At 37.9% G+C, this 26844-nt stretch overlaps 1 pseudogene; it reads right to left on the bottom strand.

Annotated features, from left to right (window-relative positions):
* Nucleotides 1–20393: 20393 nt before the first annotated feature.
* Nucleotides 20394–24351, bottom strand: LOC101699307 (BTB/POZ domain-containing protein 7 pseudogene; annotated as a pseudogene).
* Between the last annotated feature and the right edge of the window lie 2493 nt (nucleotides 24352–26844).

Genomic DNA, 26844 nt, shown 5'->3' with positions numbered 1-26844 from the left:
AGCCAACTTTGTCAGAAAAAGCAAAGAAAAGGCCCAAATCCAAGCAATTAGGAATGAAAAGGGTGAAATTACAACAGACCCAGTAGAAATCCAGATGATCATCAATACTTACTTCCAGAACCTATATGTCAATAAGATGGACAACACAGAAGAAATGGACAGATTCCTAGATACATATGAATTACCAAAGTTGAATGAAGAAGACCTAAAAATTCTGAACAACCCAATATCAACGAATGAAATTGAAAATGGAATTAAAAACTTATCAACTAAGAAAAGCCCAGGCCCTGATGGCTTCACTGCTGAATTCTACAAGACATTTAGAGAGGAACTGCTGCCACTACTGTTTAAATTCTTCAATGAAATTGAAAGGGAAACAATACTCCCAAGTTCATTCCTGAAAGCAAGCATCACCTTGATCCCCAAAGCAGAGAAAGACCCAAGTGAAAAAGAGATCTATAGGCCAATCTCACTAATGAGCATAGATGCAAAAATCCTTAATAAGATAATGGCAAATATAATGCAGAAGATCATCAAGAAGATCATACACCCTGATCAAGTGGGATTCATCCCAGGGATGCAGGGATGGTTCAATATATGAAAATCAATTAATGTAATACATTATATCAATAGAACCAAGGACTAAAACCATATGATTATCTCCACAGTTGCAGAAAAAGCATTTGACAAAATCCAACATGCATTTATGATAAAAACCCTACAAAAAATTGGAATAGATGGTCTCTACCTCAAACTGATAGAAGCCATCTGTGAAAAAACAACAGGCAATATCATACTAAATGGTCAAAAACTGAAATCCTGAACACTAAAATCAGGAAGAAGACAAGGATGTCCACTATCACCACTCTTGTTCAATATAGTTCTGGAAACATTAGCCACAGCAATTAAACAAGAGAAAGAAATAAAAGGAATAAAGATAGATAATGAAGAAATCAAATTGTCATTATTTTCAGATGACATGATACTCTATATAGAAGACCCCAAGAACTCCACCAAAAGTCTTCTAGACTTAATAACCAAATTCGGTCAAGTAGCTGGTTACAAGGTCAACACACAAAAATCAATAGTTTTCCTCTACACAAATGACAGACTCACTGAGAGAGAAATAGAGCAAATAATTCCTTTCAAAATAGCATCCAAGAAACTGAAATACCTAGGAATCATCCTAATGAAAGAAATCAAAGACCTCTTCTCTGAAAACTATGGCACTCTGAAAAGAGACATTGAAGATGATATCAGAAAATGGACAGACATCCCCTGCTCCTGGGTAGGAAGGATTGATAGAGTGAAAATGGCCATACTTCCAAAACTTCTACATAGATTTAATGCAATTCCAATTGAGATCCCAGCAGCATACTTCATGGACCTTGAAAAAACAATCCAAAAATTCATTTGGAACAAGAAGAGACCCAGAATAGCAAAAGCAATTCTAGGTAACAGAGACATGGCAGGGGGTATCAGAATCCCCAACCTGCAACTATTCTACAAAGCTACTGTAACAAAAAACAGCATGGTACTGGCAAAGATACAGACTTGAGGACCAGTGGAACAGATTAGAAGATGCAGAAACAATGCCAGACACACTCAGCCATCTCATCTTTGATAAAGGAGCCAAACACCCTCACTGGAGGAAAGATAGCCTCTTTAATAAATGGTGCTGGAAAAATTGGGTTTCAACTTGCCAAAGATTAAAGCTAGACCTATGTCTCTCATCATGCACTAAACTAAAATCAAAATGGATTGAACATCTAAATATTAAAAAAGAAACTCTGAACCAGTTGGAACAGAGGTTAGGTAGAACTCTTGAAGACATCGGTGTAGGAAAAGATTTTATGAACAAAACCTCAGTTGCTTGAGAACTAGCACAAACAATCAACAAATGGGATCTCTTCTTATTAAAAGGCTTCTGCACAGCAAGAGAAACCACCAGCAGTGTGAAGAGACAACCCACAATGTGGGAAAAAATCTTCACCTGCTCTTCCTCAGACAAAGGTCTACTATCTTGAATCTATAAAGAACTTAAAAAGATCCGACCTCCCAAATTTAAAGACCCAATCCAAAAATGGGCATCTGAAATGAACAGACATTTCTCAAACAAAGAAGTAGAAATAGCAAATAAATACATGAAAACAATGTTCAACATCACTGGTCATTCGAGAGATCCAAATGAAAACAACGCTGAGATTCCACTTCACTCCAAAAAGAATGGCTGCTATCATGAAATCAACCAATAAGAAATGCTGGCAGGGCTGTGGGGAAAGAGGAACCGTGCTCCACTCCTGGTGGGAGTTTAGACTGGTGCAAGCACTGTGAAAATCAGTATGGAGATACCTCAAAAAACTAGAACTGAAAGTCCCATTTGACCCCGCTATTCCACTGCTGGGGATCTTCCCCAAAGAATTAAAAGAATCATACCACAGTGATATGTGTGCACCCATGTTCATAGCAGCACAGTTTGTAATAGCTAAAACTTGGAAACAGCCCCAATGCCCATCAACTGGAGATGGATAAAGAAAATGTGTTTTTTTAATAAAATGCAGTACTACTCAGCCATAAAAAATGAGAAATTAGAGACATTTATAACTAAGCAGATGCACATTGAGGTGATACTCTTAAGTGAAATATATAGGACACACATGTGTAAATACCAAATAGTTTCTCTGGTGTGAGAAACTGAAAGTGTAAATAAGGACTAAATGTATAATAGGTAATGTGAAATAGGAAGAAAAGTGGAAAAGGGGAAGGAAGTGGGAGGGCTAGGTGAAAGGATAGAAGGGAATGGGATTACTATGAGAAAACAGAAAAATAGGAACAAAATCTTTGTAAATAGGGAGGACTGGAGGGGTTGAAGGAAGGGCTGCGTAGGGGTGAAAGATAAGAATCAAGAGAGACTATGTAAAGATGCAAATTTCCAATGATGAATGTCATTATATTGTATACCTAAAATGTACCAATGATTAGAATGAATAATTGATAATGCAAAATAAGAAGAAAAGGTCCAAAGGTGTAAGGGTAGTGGGAGGGGCAGAGGAAAGGAAAGTAAGGAATGGAAAAATACTGAGAAATGGAAAAAATGGAAATAAAGTCTTTGTAAATAGGGAAGGGTGGAGGGTGTGAAGGGAGGGCTAGGAATGTGGAAAAAAATAAGAACCAAGATGCATTATATAAAGGTACAATTCCCAATGAGAATTGTAACTGTGTTTTATACCTACAATGTACCAATAAAAGAATTTAATACAAAAAAAAAAGAATGTTGGGACAGAAACCTTCAATTTTGAGATATTCTTGGGGCTAACACTCTAAGTCATAAATAAGAGGATTTGGGGGGGGCTCACGTGCTTTGAATACAAAAAGTTCATTATTAACCATTAATCTTAATACACAGTTTAAGCAGGAGTCAAAAAAAGCACATAGTAATATATTCTACTAGCATCCTCCTTTTTTCCCTCAACTTTAAAATGTTTCATGCAGAACACTAGTTCAGGAGGATTTGTGATTAGAAAAACATTGACATAGAATTCACAAGCCACTGTAGCAAGGAAAGGAAATCACTTAGAAATATTTCAAAATTAAGAAACTCTTGTTTTGTTGAAGTGTAAAAGAATGCTGTCCTTGTTCTTACACAGTGCTTAACTAGGATATGTTTTCTTTTTTTATGGTTCTGATAGTCTATTCTTTATTAACCATCTCTCACTGTTTTTTTTCTTTAAATTCTTTTATTGGTACATTTTAGGTATACAATACATTTACATTTATTTTTGGGTACTTGTACCTGTACATGATGTATCTTAGTTCTGTTTTTTGCTTAAATTCTTTTATTGTTACCCAGTTCAAAAATGGGCACCTGAAATGACCAGACATTTCTCATGCAAAGAAGTAAAAGCATCAAATAAATACATGAATAAATGTTCAACATCACTGGTCATTCTAGAGATTCAGATGAAAACAACACTGAGATTCCACCTCACCCCAGAAAGAATGGCTGCTATCAAGAAATCAACAAATAACAAATTCTGGTGAGGGTGTGGGGAGAAAGGAACCCTTCTCCATTTTTGGTGGGAATGCAGACTGGTGCAACCACTGTGGAAATCAGTGTGGATATACATCAAAGAATAGGGCTAGAGGTCCCATTTGACCCAGGATGTGTTTTCTTTTTGTAACTGTGTTCAAGCAATAAGGGGCCAACTATTTTATCACATGTCTCTGAATTCCATCTCAGGAAATTCTCAGAAAATGCATGCGTCACTTGTCTTTCATGGACTGTTCCACTGCTGAACCCTCTGCTGAATCTTCATCTATGGCCTGAGGAATATATATTTACCACAATGAAAACAATGGAAGTAAAGTACAGATGGATTTTGATACAAAAGGAAAAAAGAAAGGAAACACCCAGTAAATAGAATACAGAACTTCCTTCTGAATACAGGAAGAATTCCTATAATTTGGTGGACATTCATTATCATTTCTTTGTCCTCCACTAATAATTAGAAGGCCCCTGGAGATTGGGATAGAGTGGACTAATTTGTCTAATTATGCGGTCTGTTCATTAAGCCTCCCCACTCATATAATAGTCAATAATCAGCATTTGTCTCCATGACTTCAGTTTGATGGCACTGGTTCAGTGGAATCTATGCCAGCATTTCCTCTTCCCATGCTTTTTCATATCAGGCAGTGACTATCAAACTCAGTGTTCATATCAAGACTGAAGAAGGCCCCAAAGGCTTGTAAGTATGTGAAGCAGGGTCACTGGGCTGGCTCTGAGAGTCACTGTGGCTGAAATAAGGAAACTACCATTCCCTTATGGAATAAGCCTGCAGATTTGCTGACCTATTGCAGGGAAATAATTTTCATTCTGAGTCAATAAGAGACACAAAAAGGCTTTATTAGATAGGGATTTTATTATGTACTCTCAAGAGTGGACTTTGGGCACTCAGAGAAATGAGATGATTATGAGCTGAAATTGTATATTTAAGGCAGTGTTTCAAATGGTTGATCTATGTTGTCTTTTCTTAAAGTGTGTCAGGTTGCATGTCTGGCACATATGTTTGAAGTTGAGATCTGTTGCCCACCAGTATTGCTGCTTCACAGGTGGTGGGAGGAAATGCAATTTACAGGTTAAAATGAAAGATGCAGAGGCTGTTTAAAGTTTTGATGTGATTTTAAGACCTTCAGGAGTTTTGTGGAGGGGGCATGAGTTCTTTTTTTTTAAATTTATATATATATTTATTGGTACACTTTAGGTATAAAATACATTTACATTTATCATTGGGTGTTTGTATCAGAACAGGATGAATCTTAGTTTTTATTTTTTCTCCCATTACCTGTGCACCCTTTACCCCCTCCACCCTTCCCTATTTACACAGAGTTTGATTCCATTTTTTTTCTTTCTCATAATTTTTCCTTTCCCTTCTCCCCATTCCCCTTCCCTTCCCACCATCCCCTAACCCTTGGAAATTTTCTTATTTCAAATTATCAATTGTTCATTTTAATCATTTTTCATCCTTATTTGCATTTTCAATTTCTCACACTAGAGAAACTATTCGGTATTTACACAGGTGTGGCCTATTTATTTCACTTAAGAGTATGGCCTCAATATGCATCCATTTAGCTATAAATGTCTCTACTTTCTCATTCTTTATGGCTGAGTAGTACTCCATTTTATAGAAAAACCACATCTTCTTTATCCAGTTTCCAGTTGATGGGCACTTGGGCTGTTTCCAAGCTTTAGCTATTGCACACTGTGCAGCTGTAAACATAGGTGCACATATATTGCTGTAGTACGATTCTTTTAATTCTTTGGGGAAGATTCACAGTAGGGGAGTAGCTGGGTCAAATGGGACCTGTAATCCTAGTTCTTTGAGGTATCTCCACACTGATTTCCACAGTGGTTACATGGGTCTACATTCCCACCAAAAATGGAGAAGCGTTCCTTTCTCTCCACACCCCCACGAGCATTTGTTATTAGTTGATTTCTTGATAGCAGCCATTCTTTCTGGGGTGAGGTGGAATCTCAGTGTTGTTTTCATCTGCATCTCTCGAATGACCAGCGATGGTGAACATTTTTTCATGTATTTACTTGCTGTTTTTACTTCTTTGAGAAATATCTGTTCATTTTGGATGCCCAGTTTTGAATTGGGTCTTTGAATTTGGGGGGTCTGATTTTTTTCAGTTCTTTGCATATTCTCGATAGTAGACCTTTGTCTGAGGTACAGCTGCTAAAAATTTCTTCCCACATTGTAGATTGTCTCTTAGCTCTGTTGGTAATTTCTCTTGCAGTGCAGAAGCTTTTTCATACGGTGAGATCCCAGTTGTTGATTCTTTCTGCTCGCTCCCGTGCTACTGAAGATTTGTTCATGAAGACTTTTCCTATGCCAATGTCATCAAGAGTTCTACCTAATTTATCTTCCAGGAATTTTAGTGTTTCTGGTTTAATATTTAGATCTTTAATCTACTTTGATCTTAGTTTAGTGTCCAGTGATAGGTATGGGTCTAGTTTTAATCTTTGGCAGGTTGAAATCCAGTTTTTCCAGCACCATTTATTAAATAGGCCATCTTTTCTCCAATGAGGGTTGTTGGCTCCTTTGTGAAAGATGAGGTGGCTGAGTATGTCTGGAGTTGTTTGTGCATCTTCTAATCTATTCCACTGATCTTCAGATCTGTTTCTTTGCAGTACCATGCTGATTTTATCACAGTAGCTTTGCAGTATAGTTTCAAGTTGGGGATTGTGATACCCCCAGCCATGTCTCTCTTGCCTAGAATTGCTTTTGCTATTCTAGGTTTCTTCTGGTTCCAAATGAATTTTTGGATCATTTTCTCTAGTTCTGTGAAGTATATTTTTGGAATTTCTCTCAGCATTGCATTAAATCTATATAGCAGTTTTGGAAGTATGGCCATTTTCACTATATTGGTTCTTCCTACCCAGGAACAAAGGATATCTTTCCATTTTCTTATATCATCTTCTATCTCTTTCTTCAGAATGCTGCAGTTTTCAGTGTAGAGGTCTTTTGCTCCCTTTGTTATGTTGATGCCTAGATAATTCATTTGTTTAGATGCTATTGTAAAAGGAATTATTTCCCGAATTTCTCTCTCAATGGTTCTGCTATTTGCATATAAGAAGGCTATTGTTTTTTGAGTTTTGACCTTGTATCCAGGTACTCTACTGAATCTGTCAATTAGGTCTAGAAGACTTGTGACTCAGTTTTTTGGATCTTCTAAGTAATGTATCATATCATCAGCAAATAATGACAGTTTCACTTCTTCCTTTCCTATCTTTATTCCTTTTATTTATTTCTGTTTTCTAATTTCTATGGCTAATGTTTCAAGAGATATATTGAACAGGAGTAATGATAGTGGGCATCCTTGTCTTGTTCCTGATTTTAGCATGAAAGTTTTCAGTTTTTGACCCTTTAGTATTATGTTGGCTGTTGGTTTTTCATAGATAGCCTTAATCACATGGAGATAAAGGCCTTCTATTCTAATTTTCTGTATTGTTTTTATCATGAATGGGTGTTGGATTTGATCAAATGCTTTTTCTGCATCTATTGAGGTGATCGGGTGGTTTTTGTCCTTGACTCTGTTAATATAGTGTATTACATTTATTGATTTATGAATGTTGAATCTTCCTTGCATCCTTGGGACAAATCCAAATTGTTCAGGGTGTATGATCTTCTTGATGACACTCTGTATTCTATTTGCCAGTATCTTCTTGAGGATTTGTGCATCTCTGTTCATTAGGAAGATTGGTCTGTAGTTCTCTTTTTGGGTTGGATCTTTCCCTGGTTTTGAGATCAACATAACACTTGCCTCCAGGAATGAATTTGGAATCCTTCCTTCCCTTTCAATTTCCTTGATGAGTTTAAAGAGTAATGGTGATATTTCTTCTTTAAATGTTTTGTAGAATTCAGCAGTGAAGCCATCAGGATCTGGGCTTTGTTGGTAAGTTTTTTATTACATTTTCAATTTCACTCATTGTAATTGGGGTGTTTAGAATTTCTATATCTTCATTTAATTTCAGAAATTCATATGTATCTAGGCATCTGTCCATTTCTTCTGTGTTTTCCAATTTATTAGAGTACAGGTTCTCAAAGTAGGAATTTATGATCCTCTGGATTTCTGTTGGATCTGTTGTGGCTTCACCTTTTTCATTCTTAGTTGCATGGATTTGAGCCTTTTCTTTCGTTTTTGTGATGAGGTTGTCTAAAGGTTTATTGATTTTATTCATTCTTTCAAAAAACCAACACTTTGATTCAATAATTTTTGTATCATTCTCTTAGACTCCATTGCATTGAGTTTTGGTGTGTTCTTTATAATTTCTCTTCTTGTATGAGCTTTGAATTTGTTATGCTCTTCTTTTTCTAGGATCTTGAGGTTCTGCATTAGGTTATTTAACTGAGATCTCTCTGTTGTCCTTAATAAGGGCATTCACTGCTATGAATTTCCCACATAGAACTGCTTTCATTGTGTCCCACAGATTCATGTATGTTGTACTGGCATTATCATTTACTTGTAGAAACTGTCTAATTTCTTCTTTAATTTCCTCTGTGACCCATTTGTTTTTCAGGAAGGTGTTGTTCAATTTCCTTGTGTTTGTGGGTGTTTTGTGGTTTCTTATGTTATTGATCTCCAATTGTGTTGCGCTATGGTCTGATAATATACAGGGAATAACTTCGATTCTTTTAGATTTACTTAGATATATCCTATGAGCTAGTATGTGTTCTATTTTGGAGAATGACCCATGTGCAGCTGAAAAGAATGTGTATTCTGATTTTGTGGGGTGGAACACTCTGTAAACATTTATTAAGTCCATTTGTTCAATAGCTTGGTTCATTTCTAGAATTTCATTGTTAATTTTTTTTCTAGTTGATCTGTCTATTTGTGATAGAGGGGTGTTGAGGTCCTCCACTACAATTGTATTAGTGCTTATTTGGTTTTTCATGTCCATTAATATTTGTTTTATATAGTTGGGGCATTCGTATTTGGTGCATATATATTTAGGATTGTCATCTCTTCCTCTTGGATTGTTCCCTTCAAAAGGATTTAGTTATCATCTTTGTCTTTTAATTAGTTTTGGTTTGAAATCTACTTTGTCTGCAAATAAGATTGCTACCCCTGCTTTTTTCTGGGTTCCTGTCACATGGAGAACTCTTTTCCATCCTTTTACTTTCAGTCTATGGATTTGCTTTTCAGTTAGGTGTGTTTCTTTTATACAGCATATTGCTGGGTTTTGCTTCTTAATCCATTCTGTCAGTCTATTTCTTTTGATTGGTGAATTGAGGTCATTAACATTGATAGTTATAATTGAGAAATATTGACTCATCCTTGTCATGCTATTTTACTGTTGTTGGCTCTTTTATTTCTTATTTTCCTCCTTTTCACTTTAGTGTCTTACCTTGCATGTTGCCTTCTCTTTGCTGAGCCTCATGGAGTTGTGACCTTCATTGTCTTTTTCTAGGATATTGCTTAAAATTGTTTGGAGTGCTGGTTTGGTGTTCATGAAATTTCTCCGGTGTTCTTTGTCATGGACGTATCTAATTTCCCCATCAATTTTGAAAGATAATTTTGCAGGATACAACAGTCTAGGTTGGAAGATTTTTTTCTTTTAGGGCCTTAAATACTTGACTCCAGGCTCTCCTTGAGATGAGCGTTTGTGTTGAGAAATCTGCCGTGTTTGTGATGGGCTTTCCTTTGTAGGTGATTTGTTTCTTTTCTCTAACTGCCTGTAGAATTTTGTTCTTCTCTTGGGTTTCTGGGATCTTGACTATTATATGTCTAGGTGTAGATTATTTTTTGGTCATGGCTAGTTGGAATTCTATATGTCTCATTTATCTGTATGTCCAGTTCTCTACTTGTGTCTGGAAAGTTTTCTGCTTTTATATCTGTGAACAGTTTTTTTTTGTCAATTGTACTTTCTCCTGTTTTTTCATGGACTCCTACGAGTCTTATGTTATTCTTCTTGCATCATCTAGGAGCTGTTGGATTGATTTCTCATGGTCCCTTACTTTCTTTCAGAAATCTCTGTTTTCATGGTCCTTAACCACAAACCTGTCTTCTATATCTGATATTATGTCTTTAGATTCTGTTAGTCTGCTCTGCATGCTTTCGATGGAGTTTTTAATCTCCTGAATATCTGTTTGAATCTGTTTCATAGATTCCATGTCTTTCTTATGTTGGATGATCATGTTTTCCATTTCTTTCTTATGCTGGGCATTCATGGCTTCCAGTATGTTTCTGATCTCATCTATTTTCTTCTCTGTTTCTTCTCTAGAGCCTCTGATCATGTCTTTCGCTCTGGTCACCATGTCTGTATTTATCTGGGAGATTATTTCTGTTTTGAATTTTTCTAGAGCCTCATGCTTCTGCTTTTTGTTATCCTGTGCTATCAGTTTAGGGTGTCCAAGCGGTTGCTTATCAGATTTTTCCACCTCATTTTCCCCAGAATTTCCTTTTTGTGGCATGGAAGCCTGCATTTATGCCTTGCTTAAATGTCTTCTCATTTTTGTTTTTGTTATTGTCCTTGTTTTAATTCCTGCATTGATATTTCAAAATTGCTTAATGTAGGTATCTTTGTTGCTTGTGTTTAAAACCCTTGTGGGATGATTGTTTTTCAGAGGTGTTTTCCAGATATAGCTTGCATTTGGGTTTTGAGACTCTAATGACTCTGAGCATTTTTTATTTTCCTTATACCAGGAAGGAAAACTAATTAGATCAATCACAACATTTTAGCCCAAATGACATAGTCAGCAATACCACACCATCAAGTGGAGCTTAGAAAATGACAATTTGTGGTAGTTATTAATCTATCATATTTAACTATGTGAGTTCAATTAAAACCGAGGACCAATCCAACATGTTTATAATGAATAAACCTTTCAATATAGCATCTTTCACCTTCAAGGTGGGGAATTAAGAGGAGTTGGGGAGGGAGGGACAGATAGAAAGATCAGGTAAGATTAGCGGTGAGGCCAGAAGACACAAAAAGATCACACAAACTCTAAGAAGTTGTTAAAGGCAAGAGAAAAAAGGCAGAATGAAAGAATAAAGATGTGAATAGAATCACCTAACAGAAACAGGGTGGCTAGATACCAAATTTGCTTTCCTTTAACCCTAATGATAATCAAAGGAGGACAAAGAGAAGAAAAGAACAATAAGGGAGAAATCCGAATTCAGTGCAGAAAGAAACAAATGGGGTGATGAGGGGTAATGTGGGACAGTGAGAGAATGAGAGAGAGAGAAAGAAAAGATAAAAGAAAGAACAGAAAGAAAATTAAAAATTTGAAGAGTAGAAAAAAGTAAAAATTAACAATTAAAAATAAAATAAAAAGGTTTTTTTTTTCTTTTTTGCAAATAGCAAAAAATAAAAATTATGGGCCTCCTTCAGGGTGTGTCTCTGCTGTCACAGTAGGCACTGTAGGAATCCATGTGCAAATATGAGCCAATGAGTCTCAGCAAGCCAGCAGCAGACCAAGTACAGTGGTCTGATGTGCCTTTATTGTAGTGATTCTCTTTACCTTTCTGCTGAGCTTCAGTTTTCTTCCAGAAGCCTGAGAAGCTCTCTTTCTGTTACTAACTTCTGCTCTATCTTGTGGTGCTCAGGATAAGGGTCTTTATAATCCCCTGTGCCTCTGTAGTGTGGGACCAGGTAGCAGAAAAGCCAGAAGGCCAGAGGCGCATGTGTGTGGGGGTAACAGACTGGGCCTTGGAGTTGCCTGCATGGCTAAACTGACCTCACTGTGGGGTGGGTGGTGCCCAGGACTGCTGCAGAGCTTCAAGCTGCTTGTCTCACTTGGTTGGTTGCAGCTGGGAGAGCCTGAAAAATATTTTTAATTAGTAATAGGGAAATGCAAATATAAATCACGATGACATACCAATTTACACCCAATAGCAGTTTTATTTTATTCATTAAGTTTATTGGTACATTTTAGGTATAGAATATGATGACATTCATCATTGGGAATTTGTACCTTTACATGATACATCATGGTCCCTTTTTTCCCCATTCCTCTGCCCTCCCTTCAACTCCTCCACCCCTCCCTACTTACAAAGACTTGCTTTCCATTTTTTCCTTTTCTCATTTCACTTCCCTTCTCCTTTGGACCTTATTTCTTATTTCACATTATTCTATCATTCATTATTTCACATTATTCTATTATGCATTTTGATCCTCATTTACACTTTGTTTCTCACACCAGAGAAACTATTTGGTATTTACACGTGTGTGTCCCATTTATTTCACTTGAGAGTATGTCATCAGTATGCATCCATTTAGCTATAAATGTCTCTAGTGGGGAAAAAGGAGTTATGTTTTTAATAACATATATAAAATATGAAGTACTGGTAAGGGTGTGAATATATTAGAAACTTTATGCATTAAATGTGAAATGTGTTTGACTATTCAAGATGTTAAACATAAAATGACCTCATAATTCAGTAGTTATTACCATTCCTAGATATATTAATATTAATAATGTTAATAATTATAATTAATAATATGTATCAATAATTCAAAACAAGCATGTGCATTTGCTGCTTAACAACCAAGTTAGTACTTAGAAAATTGTCACTGGTGATCTCTGTCATTTTGTGAACATCACAGGCCATGGTTGCACAATAAAGATGACTAGGACTTCACTAAGTAATATAATGTTACAGGAGCACTGGAGCACATGCAGTCAGTCATTGACTAAAGCATCATTATGAAATATATGATGGCACTGAAAAAAGAAATGTGAATGGCTATGCATTGTGGGATAATTCACATCATTGAAATGTTCATCAGTAGATGAATGGATAAACAGTTTGTGCACATATGTAGTAGAATACTATTTATCCCTACAAATCTGAGCAATTTTACATTACCAAATAAAGGTGTCTAAAAATGAGGAAGAGAAAGGAGGGAATAAAGGAGGACATAAACATAGAAAGCGTAGAAGAAACTTAAAAGCAAGGAAGAAAAGGGAGGGATGACAAGGGCAAATGGGGAAGAAGAAAGAAGGAAAAGAAAGGAGGAGAAGAAAAAGATAATTTTCTTTTTTTAAAGATAATTTTCTTAAAGTCTACAGCAACATCTTGGAGATAAACTAGTCATGATATCACTATGAAAGAAATTAAAAAACTCACATTCAAAGACAGATTCCGGATTTTATATTGAAAATATAACCCTTTTTAAATCAAAAGTAGATTAGCCAAAGTAGAAGTCAGTCTTTCCATTCAGAAATTATGTGAATGAAAGAAAACATCACAAAGGTACATTTTCAGGATTAAATGAATTCATGCATGTAAACAAGCATAGTCTTGATATGGCAAGAACTTTGATAATTTCCATCTTCTTTTATCTGGAAAATTACAGTGAAGACCTTTAACATCTAAGCAATAGTTTTGGAGGAAATCATGTCAGCACTCAATATAACTGGCTTCATCATCTTGGAAGATTCAGAAATATCTGAGAAATCTAAGTAAACTTGAAAATGTAGACACCATGCATAGGAATGACAAGTATAAAGTGAACTACAGAGGGAATAGTTCAGAGGAATAAAAAAAGTTTTTAAGTCTTATGTGTTTGGGGAATGCAAGAATTTAAGCATGTCATTTAGTGGAGAAAATTTCAGGATATTAAAATTCACACCAACTGCCTTGGAGGTTCTAACAGGCACATAGTTCAGAGAACACTGGTCCTTGAAGGACAAGAGCCTGCTCTGCTGAGTAGTCTGCCCAAGGCTCTCTTCGCATCCTTGTTCCTCAGGTTGTGGATGAAGAGGTTCAGCATGGGGGTCACCACAGTGTACATCACAGAGGCCATCATGCTACTCTGAGAAGAATGGGTCACACCAGAGCTGAGGGACACCCAAAGTCCTGTTCTGTAGAACAAGGAGACCACACAGAGGTGAGACACACAGGTGGAGAATGCTTTATACCTGCTTTCAGTGGAGGACATCCTCATTAAAGGGGTTACAACCTGAGAGTAAGTGAAGAGGATCCCTGTGACAGGAAACACACCCAGCAGGGCCATTACTACACAGAGAAAAATGTTATTGATGAATGTGTCAGAGCTCACCACTTTAAGAATCTGAGCTCTTTCACAGCAGAAATGGAGGATTCCTGTCCCTATAGAGATGGTGATCTGCATCTCCAGGAAAATATGAATCATGGGGACACAGAGAATGATGACTCAGGACATCACAACCCGGAGGTCACAGAATCAGGGGTTCATAAGGATCATGTATTTCACGAGGTAACAGATGGCCATGAAGCGGTCATAGGCCATCAGAGTGAAAGGTGAAAAAAGCATTGGAGAAAAAAGCATTAAAAAATACACCTGAGTGAGGCACTCCTTGTAGATGGCTTTGATCTGTTCCTGGATGTTCACCAGCATCTTGGGGACTGAGGAATAGATGACACAGATGTCCACAAATGACAGGTTGGAGAGGAAGAAGTACATGGGGATATGGAGGTTGAAGTCAGAGCTCACAGCCAGGATGATGAGCAGATTCCCGAGCACTGTGAGCAGCTACATGGACAGGAAGAGTCCAAAAAGAAGGAGCTGCAATTCAGAATCCTCTGAGAGACCCAGAAGGAGGAACTGTGATGCTCCACTGTGGTTTTTATTTTCCATGTCACTGGTTTATCTTCAGAGGAAAGGGGGACTACTGATATTCAATAAACATCCACCTGTACCCTCACTTAGCTTCCACTTTATGATATCACCTGTGGACCGATGATCTTCACCCTCTGTTATGTTCAGACAATGGCTGTGGTTCATCTAAAAATATCAGAGCTCATTTTCCTTTTATTGTGTACAATCATTATCACTACCTTTAATATAGCACAAATGTGTACTTTTTTATATCCCTGACTCATACCTTTTATTTTTCCTAGAAAATAAAAATCTTTCTTTAAGGTTTTGTCTCCCTTCTTTTATTTTCCCTTTTGTTTTCTTGAATTTATTGGCATAAACTCACATTTTATTTGATATTATTTTCCAAAAATAATTGAAGACTTGTATGTATTTTGTTTGATATCCCCTACCTCTTTATTTTAAAACTTTTATGATACTAATTAAGCATGGATTTATAACTCAAAGAACCTTTATTCTATGACTTAATACATCACAGTAATGTAAAAGTTAACTCTCGGTAAGGTATTTTTTTCACTCTAAAAATGTAGTAATTATTGTTACAGTTTGTGAGGCTGAAAATGTTTTAGTTTTCAGTAGGGGTCTCGATAAATGATAGATGTTATTATTACTATTGCTGTTATAATTCTCCTTTTTATTATAATATACAAATCTCAGAAGGTACAGAATAGGGCTGTGATTTATTACTTGGGGTCTTGAGTCAGACTTCTGCAGTACTCACCAATGTAACATCTTTGTGATCTTGAGAAAGATATTTAAACTATTTTAATTGCAAATACATCTCTTCTGCTGTGGGAGTACAAATGTTCACTGCATGGTAGGATGGAAGGCAATGTTGTCTTATGGAAGCCAACATTCCCTGTGGTAAGAAGGGAATCTCATGAATGCAAGTTTGTTCTTTATATCTCAATAAGTAGGTCTCCGATAGCTATCACTTAGCAATATTTCCTTAAACTGTGGATTCCATTTTGTATGAAACTCTAATCATTACAATCACAGCAGCCTTTTTAACTCTTTTGATTGCTATATAGCATTTCATTTTAATGAAAGTTACTATGGATGTTTCTTTCAGAGAATTCATTCCCAGCATATTCTTCCAAGTCCAGGAGAAGCCATGTGGACTATACAGGCAAGAAGGATAAATGCACACTAGCATTAAAATCAAATACAAGGCATATGTCAGAGTGTCCATGTTTTGGGGTGAGTACTGGATTAAATATGATAAAATTAGCAGAATTAATAGCCAAAGTTTGCATTGATGGACTTGATTTAAAATATTCAAGGATAGTACAAATAAAATCATCCTATAACAATTAAAAGGTGAAATAAAACTTGTAAAACTTAGCTTTCCACATGGCCTTAAAGGCATTCTGAATGTTTAGAGATTGTTAACTAATTTAATACAGAAAAATATTATTGGGAACCAGTTTAATCTTTGATGGTGCATGGGAGAGTACTCTGAAATGGAAAACTGTGAGCCAAACTTAGGAAATATGAATCACTGTCAGTCATAATAGAAAGAGTAAAAAGGAAAACTTCTAGGCTGAGAATAGAAAGTATACTTTTTCCTTTCAGACACTGAGCTTAGTATAAGAGGGAAGTTTTACTGCTTATTTGCAGTGCGGATGGCATGAGAGTTGGACTCAACATTTTTCTTACTGGGTCTACAGTGTTCTCATTACTCTGTATGCTTCCACAAGGACATGTGTTTGTTTCATATTAAACACCACTTCCAAAATAAGTACTCTAACACAAAAGGGAAATCTTCAAGCTCATTAGAATCCTGAATAAAGACACAATTGTAGTAAAGTTAACTAAAATGCAGTCATATTTATTTATAAGAAAAGTATATTTAGAACAAGAAATATCAGTTCTAAGAACAAACACACACTTAACATAAGGATATTGGTTAACATAATTCATCACAAAAAAGGTCAATAGTATAAAGCCTAACCAAAATCACAATAGAAAATTTGATAGGCATTTACCTGTTTAGCATACAGAACAAAGACTCTAAGTAAATGGAAGGAACCAAAGATATGTTCTTAATTCAATAAAGAACAATTATTTTCAAAATATAGCCAAATTGAGATATTACATTAAAACACTATAATATCTGTGGTAAACTCACAAAGATACTGAGGATGTCTCTCAAACTTTAATCATTCAATGTTTTCCTGACCAATTAAATGGATTGTTAATATGGCAAGAGGAAGTTGAATTTTAAACATCAGAAATAGTTACATTATTGGCAGATGCTATTGTAGACATTAAGATGAAATGATCCCTGCAATATGGCATGAATAGGGCTTACCAAGAGGTGGAACTTGCCTGTAAAAATAGGGAATGTAGTAGAAAACACTCTCATCAAATTGGAGCTAATCAGGTTATACCTTATGGAGAATAGATTTTCAGTGATTTGATAATGAATACATAATTTGGTGCAAGAAATCTAACAATAGGCTACAACTTATGAGAAACTTTGGAGAAGACAGACACTCTTCAGAAAATAATGTTTTTGAGAGAGGCCCTAGGATTCAAAGATTGAAATAAGGAAGCAGAAGAATAATAACTTTTTAAAAAATAGAGCTCAATGGATACTTCAAAGTTCCTTTGAAGTAGAGAGATTAACTTTCATAGACTAATGAAATATTTGGATTTTCTAGTATTATTATTCTAGAGGAAAATCCCAGTGCCCACCTCATCTCAACTTTTCCATTTTTTTTCTCCCCCTGTCCTCACCAGGACATATCCATCCTCTCTAGTGATAGTTCTTCTCCACAATATGTCTATTGGAAGTCCTCCTTGTGTCTTCACTGAGTCTGATATTGCAGAATTTTAAGTGAGGGCCAACAGGAGCATAGTTTTAGTTTCTAGCATTCAAATATTTGAAATCTCAGAGCTCCTAATTTAATAAATTGTTTTGTTGTCTTTGCATGCTCCAAGAAAGTCAGCACTCTTGGGGGTACAAAGTAGAATGCAGAATGGAAAATATTTCAAGCAATTATGTGTCTACAAAGGTGGCACAATGTGAACGACATTTATTTCCTTCAACTTGAAACTCTTCCCCCTTTGGTTTGATTTCAAATTCACAATTGAATTCAAATTCACACTCTAACCAATGTGTAAGTTCTTTAAAAAATCAACTCCAGGAAAAATCTCTGTGATACTCTTCCATAGAACTTTTAGAGATTTTTATAGACAGTTTGATGTCCCCAATGTTATGAAGGAAAAAAGACCTTTCTTTTAATTTTTTCTCAATTTTTTTAATTTTTCAAATTTATTATTTTTAAAAAATCAAATAAAATTATGTTTTTGTAATGTACAACATGATGTTTGAAAGAAGCATTCTGAAATGGTTAATTATAGAAAATGAACATATGCATTACCTCACATAGTTATCTTTTTTGTTGAGAGAACACTTAATAGTCACAGAATATTTCAATAATACAATATATCATCATTAACAGTAGTCATTGGGCTGTACAATTCATTTCTTGAACTTGTTCCTCATATCTAACTGAAAATTTGCATTGTTTGCCAATCACTTTTCCAAACATTGCCTCAGTCTTTGACAATCATGATTCTGCTCTCTATTAGTAAGACCAAATTTATAAAATTCACATGAGTGAGATCATGTAGTGTTGTAGGCGAGTGGGTTGGAACTATAGCGATGTGCCATACTCTGTGCCAGATTTGAGTCCCTTTATTAAAGCTGGCATCCGAGAGGGGCTGGTGCCTGGAAATAACTCTCAGCACTGAGAAGCAGTTTTATTTCTCCTTTTATTTTGGGAGGGGGATATAAAAATATTTAATGAATTTAAAAATATGTGTGGGATCAGTAACATTGGTCTAACGTGGGGGAAAACAGCAAAAAAGAAACAGGTTAGAGATGAGAAAGCTTTTTTTAACACCCAAATTAGGTCCACTCATTCTCATCATCAGCATCAACACAGAACAGTCTGATTCAGAAGAGAAATATAAAATAATTCATGTTCAAAAATAAGAACCAAGATCATTATGTAAAGGTACAATTCCCAATGAGAAATATAATTGTGTTGTATACCTACAATGTACCAATAAAAGAATTTAATAAAAATAATAATTCATGTCCACACATGTATATAACCCCACAGTAAGGAATAGCGTAGAATTAACTTTTGTTTCTGAAGAAGAGATTGGACTTTAAAACATACCATCATCTACTAGAAGAGCAAAAATTAAAAAAACACAGAGTCCTGTGTTTTTCTCTCTTTAAAAAAGGAGCCGTAAAGGTGGTATGAGCTGATCTCACAACAAATGAATGGAGCTCAGTATGCAACATCACCAAGGTCAGTGAATGCACTAGTAGCAGCTAACTAGTCAGGCACCAGAACAAGTGGCGGCAGTCTGCGTTGTGTACACATAGACCGACTTGCTTCCCATCTTTGAGATTATCTACTATTAGGATTTTTTAAAACATCAGATTATTCCTGAGTGTATATCCACAGGGTAAAGTAGGAAAAGACCATAAGAGAATCTACAGTTTTGGGAGAAATCAGAGTTGTTGACACCCAATAGAAATCTATTTACTTCAAAGTGCATGTAATTCATTTGTATGGTAGCTTGTAAAGGCTCCTTATCCCTGCATAGTTTTAGAGTGTGATTCATAGTGATATATATATATATGTATATATATATCTGACGTATCTGTGATATATATATATATCTGACATATCTGTGATATATATATATATGTATATATTATATATATATATATATATATATCTTGAAAAGAGGTTTCCAAATATCTTTCCTATGAGGGAATGTTTAGCAAGTCTCTTTTCTTCTAAGTGCTATGGCTGTATGTTTGTAAAAATGCAAAGTGAATGCTCAAATAATGTTTAAGTGATTTAATAACTCAAATACTAACATATTTACATAGGAGAGTAAGAAAAAACAACAGTTCTTAGCTCACAACTTGCCCTTCCAAGGGAGAGGATCAGAAAGACCCCATGTGCTCAGTGTGGTTCAGTAAATGCCAAACCAGCATCCCTAGTGAAGCTCAAGTAGGACATGTAGTGTTCAACTGAAAACAAATTTCTTTCTTTTTCTATTTTGTTTTTTGGTGAAAAAGCATTATGTATTATACTTTTTATAGGACACCAAAATTGATACATCCTTTGAAAAACATTTAAAAGGAAACATATGCTTACAAATACCAAATAACATCCATAAGACCGAAGCCCTTGTGTTTTTTTTGTTTTTGTTTTTTCCCATAGAAAGCAAGACAACTGAAGGCAGCAGGCAGTCATTTCACGCAAGGCAGCTGAGAGTCACACTTAGAGCCAGAAATCCTGTCAGATTTCTGCTGCTTTCTCATTCCAAGGGATACAATTTCCTCAGAACCTCATCAAGTGAGCAAATTCACAGTATTCTAATCTGTATGACCAGAATGCTGCAGGGGTCCTGACAGCATCCACACTGTGAACAAAGTGACAGCCTTAGCTTGGGCACCAAAGGCTTTTCTGCTTCCTGTTCTTACTGATGTGAAAACTTCAGGACCTGGGATGGACTCCCACTGGGGGAATGAAGACCAGCTCCTAAGACTTACTAAAGAACGACATTAGATGTATGGAGACTGAGCAGGAAGATTTCTGAACTAAAACAATTACTGAAAAGAGAGGAGCATTTTGATGTGCTGTTCTTTGGAATTTCTATAATTAAAAAATAAACACAGAACTATTTCATAAGAAAATACATCTTGGTGTGCAATTCAATGCACATGGAAATTGGTAGGTGAAAGGTAAAATGCAAAAAAGTATGAAAATACAGTCTTTTAAATGTGGCAATAAAGTTGAACATACTGCTATAAAATCAATACAGATAAAATAAATGTACAAGTGCAAAAATTTCCATCATTTATAAAGAGGGGGAAAAAAAGTGCCAGCTTGCTTGCTCTTTAAAATGGTTTCCTACACAATGGTTCAAATATAAAACAGACATATGCAGCATTCAAAATAACCCTCTTAGCATGCCATGTGTAATAAACATATATACACATGAAAACCAGAATAAAATAATGTGAAAATGAGCTGGCATCAATAAACTGGTCCATAAGTTGTTGAGTTACATCATAAATGGAATCTCACTTTTTTTTTTTTTTTTTTTTTGTGGTATCAGGGATCGAACTTGGGTCCTTGTACTTGCAAGGTAGGCGGTAGAACCACTGAGCTAAATTCCCTGCCCATAAATGGGATGCTTCACATCTCAGGCACAGATGACTTGGAGGTTGCTCTGAGAGGGCAGACTTTTTGTAGTGGAAGTCTGGCTTGCTTGGAGACCTCCTTCCTCTCCTTATGGAATCTTCCCTTTCCAGATCTGTGCTTCTTTGAGCTCCAAGACCCAGGGACTCACTGTCAGCCAGTCTTCTACTGGATTGCTCTTCTGGAGCTTTGGAGCTACATGCAGAATGTGAAGATGGTCTGGTAGGAGTCAGCCCAAAAGTCAAGTCAGTTTCTACTCCGGTTCATCCCCTGACATGGGCTGGATCATTACCAGCATTTTCTGGGGCTGCTAAAGGAAAGTCTGACCTTGGGGGAGGTTGCTCAGTGACATCCAGATGGATCAGCTCACTCTTCTGTCTGTGTGGATGCCCATCAGAGGAAAGTGGATATTCTCTCCTCACTTCTTCCTGTTTTTTAGGAGAGGTCTGACTAGGTTGGCAGGCTGACTTTAAGCCACTTGGTGATGCCTTATTGTGGCTATACAAATCAGGACCAAAATATCCACTGTGTGAAGGGAAGGGGTGCGTCTGCCAGGAGCAGGAGTAGAAGGTCTGCAAGCAGCATTTGAGAAGTCATAGAAATCTGGGTATTCCTGCTGACTTTCTCTAGCATCTGTTTTTTGCTCTAGTGTATGTTTTTTCTGAGAAGTATGTGTATGTCTCTGTGGAATACACAAGAGATGCTGGGGAGGCCCTGTTCCTGCTTCAGAAACTGGCTGGCTTATTTCTGTGTCTGCAGCAAGTTCTGGAAGCCTCCTGTCCTTGAGTGACAGTGTGGATACCCCATTGCGATATCTGGCATCAGATCATTCATCACGGGCTGTGTACACATTTGTTTCTCAGAGGCTACTCCTGCTGAGGCAGCAGCAGCTGCAGCAGGGGCGGCAACTGTCTGTCTCCCCAGTCCTGTGGTGGTGGTACAATCAGGTGGTGCTGCTTTAACACCTGGCAAATAGACTGGGGGAGGGCCAGCTTTGGGTGCTGTTCTGGAGTGAAACAGCGACTGATTACAGGGGTGAGAAAATGAATGTGAAGGGTGCTGACTAGGAGGTCTTTGTTTCCAGCCTGCTTTGAGTTGGTTATGGATTGGGGTGGCTGGAGGGTGGTATGGAGGGGCTGGTGGGGGCAAGGATGGATGGAAGGCCACAAAAGAGTCCATGTCTGTAAACATGGTTTCTGCAGTAGGGGTACTGTTAGTGCAACATCTTCCAGGCTGTCTCATTGTCAGGAGTGGACTTTCATCCCCAAAACGTTCATCAGGAAAGAATTTGTGAGGGTTCTGCAAATCTCTGCAGGAGCATCTGCAAGCCCAAACTCCCTCAGCACTCGAATCTGGATCTCATAGCTGACAGTGGCACCTTCCCCACAGTTCAGTGCATAGGCTCTCTGCACCTGCTCGGTGTGTCATAGCTCCTGTAGGCGTCTGACCATGTCCTTCATGATGAGGAGACAAGGAACTGGAATTTCATTGGCTACAACTGAAGGAGGGCTTGACTGGTTAGTGTTGATCTGCTGGTGGCTGATCATGTAGCAACACTGTGGCACAGCACTGCTGACCATGTAAAGCATGTCTGGCACATTGGACATTCTAACCATTCACAAGCACACGAGGTCTGTTTGTTCCACCACCATCTCGTCTAGCACTGACTTTGCTTCTTCCACATAGGGGGAGAACAGCCGAGGTCAAACATATATACCAGCATTTTTTTGCCATAACCAGGCATTTGACTTTCCACCTTCTGCTGTAGGAAGCATATCTGATGAGGGAGTACTAATTAAACCTCTTTTCATTGCATCACTTAAGACTTCACTGTTTATAGGTAAGATGTGTTCAATTCGCACCAAAGGTAAGAGTGAAGAAAGGATCTCTCTTAGCTCTTCAATGTCCAGGTCTCGTCTTTTCACTCCTCTTTTGTTCACACTATGTGCAGTTCCACTCAGTAAGTTTGGCTCTCTGTCTGCTATTCTTTTCATCAACTGATGCTCTCCCTATTTAATTAGATATTTAAGGATATCTTGTTCACTTGCCAGTAGGTAGTCAGACTGGATAGCAGTAAGCAGATGATCTTTGCTGAGTTCATAAAAAACATCCGAAGTCATGACCTGGGACAATTCCTCACAGAGGAAATGCAGAGCTTGCTGGTGCGCTCGCTTAGAGCCATATGGATGAGAGCTCCACTTGAGGATGGCAATCAAGGTATCTAATGAGGTGCTCTCTGCAATGCTATCCTCACAGCCTTGTGCAAGCATGTTAAATTCCAAGAACAGTGCTGTGTGGTAAAGTTCCATGGCTTCTTCTGCCCTGGTCATGTTTGGCTTCCCTGCAATGAGAGCCTGAGCTTCACTGAGACTCCCCACAGAGGGGCTACAGTGTAAAACGGAGAGGCCTACCATGTCGGTATATGTACAGTGCAGTATCACCTTTGCATAGTTTTTTGGTATAATGGACTCACCTAATATAATTCTTGTGGGAGTCCTCAAAGTTCGGTCTGTGATTTCTTCACCAGTCCGTATCCTCCTTTGTAATAAATTTTGAAAAAATGGAGACCATGCAGAAATAATAGCCTTGTGGGCTTTCAGGTCTTCATCTAAACAGTTCCCCCCAAAAGCTTCAACCAGTTCAGAGTCTGAAGAAAAACTAAGGACAACATCATAATAACACATGTAATCAAAGAGTCCACACATATCTACATCAAGGGAGTTTGGTGTTCCAAATTCTTTACTAAGTTGAACAAGGATGTTGACACTTTGAAACCTTGAGTCCTCCACTCCAAACTCTCCTGTATAAAGGTAGTGTAACAAAGCAGAAAACATGGGCATATCAATACCTGCCCCATACTCAGGCGAGGAAGCAAGCGGTGTTTTAAAAAATTGACACCTTGCTGCCAAAATGGCATGATGAACAGGAAAACAAGCTTCTTGAAATATTAAGTCTACATCAGTACAATACTTATACTCATAAAGATCAGCCATATCTTTCGGTAATGTCCGGGCTTCTGGTCTAGCCAAACTGGCTTGCAGAGAAAGCTCCTTTAAGGCTGAAGTTCCCTCATATTCCTCTACTAATGCATTGACATCTCTAACATCCCATCCAGAGAGGAGTTCTCACATCTGCTTGGCATGATCGGCAGACCTATTAGATTTTCGACACTTAATAAATTTCTTTTTGAGGGTAGCAAGGCCAGAGGTTCTCTTTTTTTGTGTCTTGTGGTTTCTCCTGGCCATGGTCAAGGCTATACAATTTTGACTCACAACCATAGCCTTGCTGAGAATAAGATGATGTCCCTATGAAAGTTTTCTAGGCTTGTGAATTTCCCCCTACCCTCGGGGAACATGAATGAGGATAGTTAGATGCATTAGCACCCATTTTCTTCAGTCACTCAGGCATTCGATCGGCTGCTTCAGAGTGTGATCCCAGAGGCCTTTATGAACCTTCAACCCTGGATCCAGCAGCCTCTTTTCATGCGTTTCCTGGAGGCTCCTCCTGCCGCTGCTGCTGCTTCTGGACAGCTGCCATCACCCCAGCCGCCACCGCCACCGCCACCAATACCACCGTCTGCACTGGCGCCAGCACCCACAGCCATCCTCCTCCTGCTGCCACCACCGCCGCCCTCTCTCCTGTCAGTGGCTCAGGCTCTGGGTCTCTTATTTCTCCTTTTAAACCATGCTTTCAGTTGGGGAGGGCTCAGGGGAGAGCAAGCGGAATTTTACAGAAGCAGAACGATGCCAGGTTAGTAGGGGGACATAAGGAAGTGTCACACACTAGATGAACTACAAAACTTGCAGCAAATTTTCTGCCAAGCAGGATGTGGGTTTTGGGTGCTGCGACCAGCACAGGTACAAAATGGTGTTGAGGCTCAAATGGAGTCAGGTTGGCTATCACAGTATTATTTTCTGCAGACCTGGCTTATTTTACTTAATATTTATTATCCTGATTCATCCATTTTGAGTGTTTTGGAGTGCTTTTGTACAGTGTGATGAGCTTAGATAACAATTATCTACTGTATATTTTTAGAAAGCCAGAAGAAAACAGTTTAAACTTTTCATCCTAAAAGAATAGTAAATGTTTGAGGAAACAAATATGTTTAAAGTCTTTCAAACTTTGCACAATGTATTTACAGAATGTATACTTGTGTCAAAACATAACATAGCCAAGCCTAACAGGTACTGCCCAGTTCCCACCTGGCCTAGCCCCTTGCCTTCTGGCAGACAGAGCCCATCTGCTGAGATATTCACAGAAGACAAGCTCCTCAGATTAGGGCAATAGGAAGATGTTAGAGTTAGGAAGGGCAAACCCTAGGAACACCAAAGAACAAGGGCACACTCCATTCCAAGACCTGCAACCAGACATCCAGGTATCTGTGGAATGATGAGTCCAGGTTGTGACTGATGTGATCTGAGGTGAGAGGAAAGACATTAGAGTGGAGGCAGGGTGATCACTCTTCTACTGACCCCCCAAAAATGCACCCAAGCTTAGTGCATGTGTAGCATCCCCCTGACACCAAGGTGCTTTGAGGCCATACTTTTTCCATTCCACTGTCCAGCAAAACTTAATGAGTTCAGTACCTATCTGAGCACCTCTCACTGGCCACCAAATGCTACTGAATTCCTAGCAGAGGGGCTGTCCTCCACTGAGGCTGAAATGCCACTGAATTCATGGGCTGCATAGACTCTAGGAGAGGTGTGCTGAGAGACTTGGGTGCAGGTGGAGAGCTGAGAATGAGCAGTGAATGAGAAAGTGAGACAGTGGCCTCGCCGAGAGAATGGACGTAGTGAACACAAGGGACAGCAGGGATTCTCAGGGAGGAAAGGGACAGAGGTTGAAACAAGCCCCTTCTGAGATCAGTAGATGACTGAGGTCTCCCTCAGCCCTGTGGTGCCCTCCCCCCTCTAAAGCCATCAAAGTTGTCTGATCATGAGACAGAGGTAAAAACAGCTGGCCAGTCAGGGCCCAGGAATGCAGCTGTAATCTGACAGAGCTCTGCCTCAAAAGGAAATAGAACCCCCGCACACGTCACTCACTTTTAGGCCATAGAACAAAGCATTGGAGGAGAACCAGCTCAAGTATTAATGAACACCTTCAAATTCCTAGTCCCAACCACAGAGAACTCCAGTTCAGCCGGCTGCAACTGCTACCAGAAAATAATTTTCCATCTTTGAACTAAGGAAAAATTTACTGATTAAATTCTGACTGCACTGTAAAAAGGATAGAGAGTATTCTTAACTTTCTGTCTATGTGTGTGTGTGTTTTTCATTTATTTCTTTTTCTCTTTATATCTGGAATATATGTGCAAGGTGTTAGTATATGTGAAATGCAAATTGGAGTTAATTAGTGTTTCAGTTTAGATAGTATCTTTCATGTTTATGGAAGGTTAACCCTCACGAAAATTGTGTGGAGAGGCTGGGAATTTAACTCAGTGGTTCTGCTGCCTGCCTCACAATTGCAAGATCCTGAGCTCAATCCCCAGTACTCAAAATTGTGTGGAAGATTCAAACACAAGTTTTCTATTAGTAAGCTCATTGATCTGGCCTTCTTAGTGAATCCTTCAGTCTCCCATTATACTCTCCTCCTGCTTCTCCCTTTTTCTTGCCCCCGCAAATAACTTCCCAATGCCCTATTCCCCCATTCAAGATATCAAAATACCACAAAGGTCCTTATCTTTTCTCTTTCCTTCATTTGCTTTGATCTTTCTTTTCTTATTACATGATTTTTTTCACTATTTTCACTAGTATATATTTGTGATGCATAATAATTGTGTTCATCTTGTTACATATTTACATCAAGTCTTAATCATTTTTACTTCCCTTTTCCCTCCCTACCCTTCCTTCTCCCCCATGACCGATACACTTCATATCTCTCCCAACATACCTCCCTGTTTCTTATCATCTGTATTTCCTTTCATCTTCAAATTATTTATATTTTTGGTTT

This window comes from Heterocephalus glaber, unplaced genomic scaffold (genome assembly GCF_053883595.1).
Source record: "Heterocephalus glaber isolate CG9 unplaced genomic scaffold, H.glaber_assembly_v1.0 deba00001227, whole genome shotgun sequence".
NCBI lineage: Eukaryota > Metazoa > Chordata > Mammalia > Rodentia > Bathyergidae > Heterocephalus > Heterocephalus glaber.
This window is presented reverse-complemented; position numbering and strand designations above follow the sequence as displayed.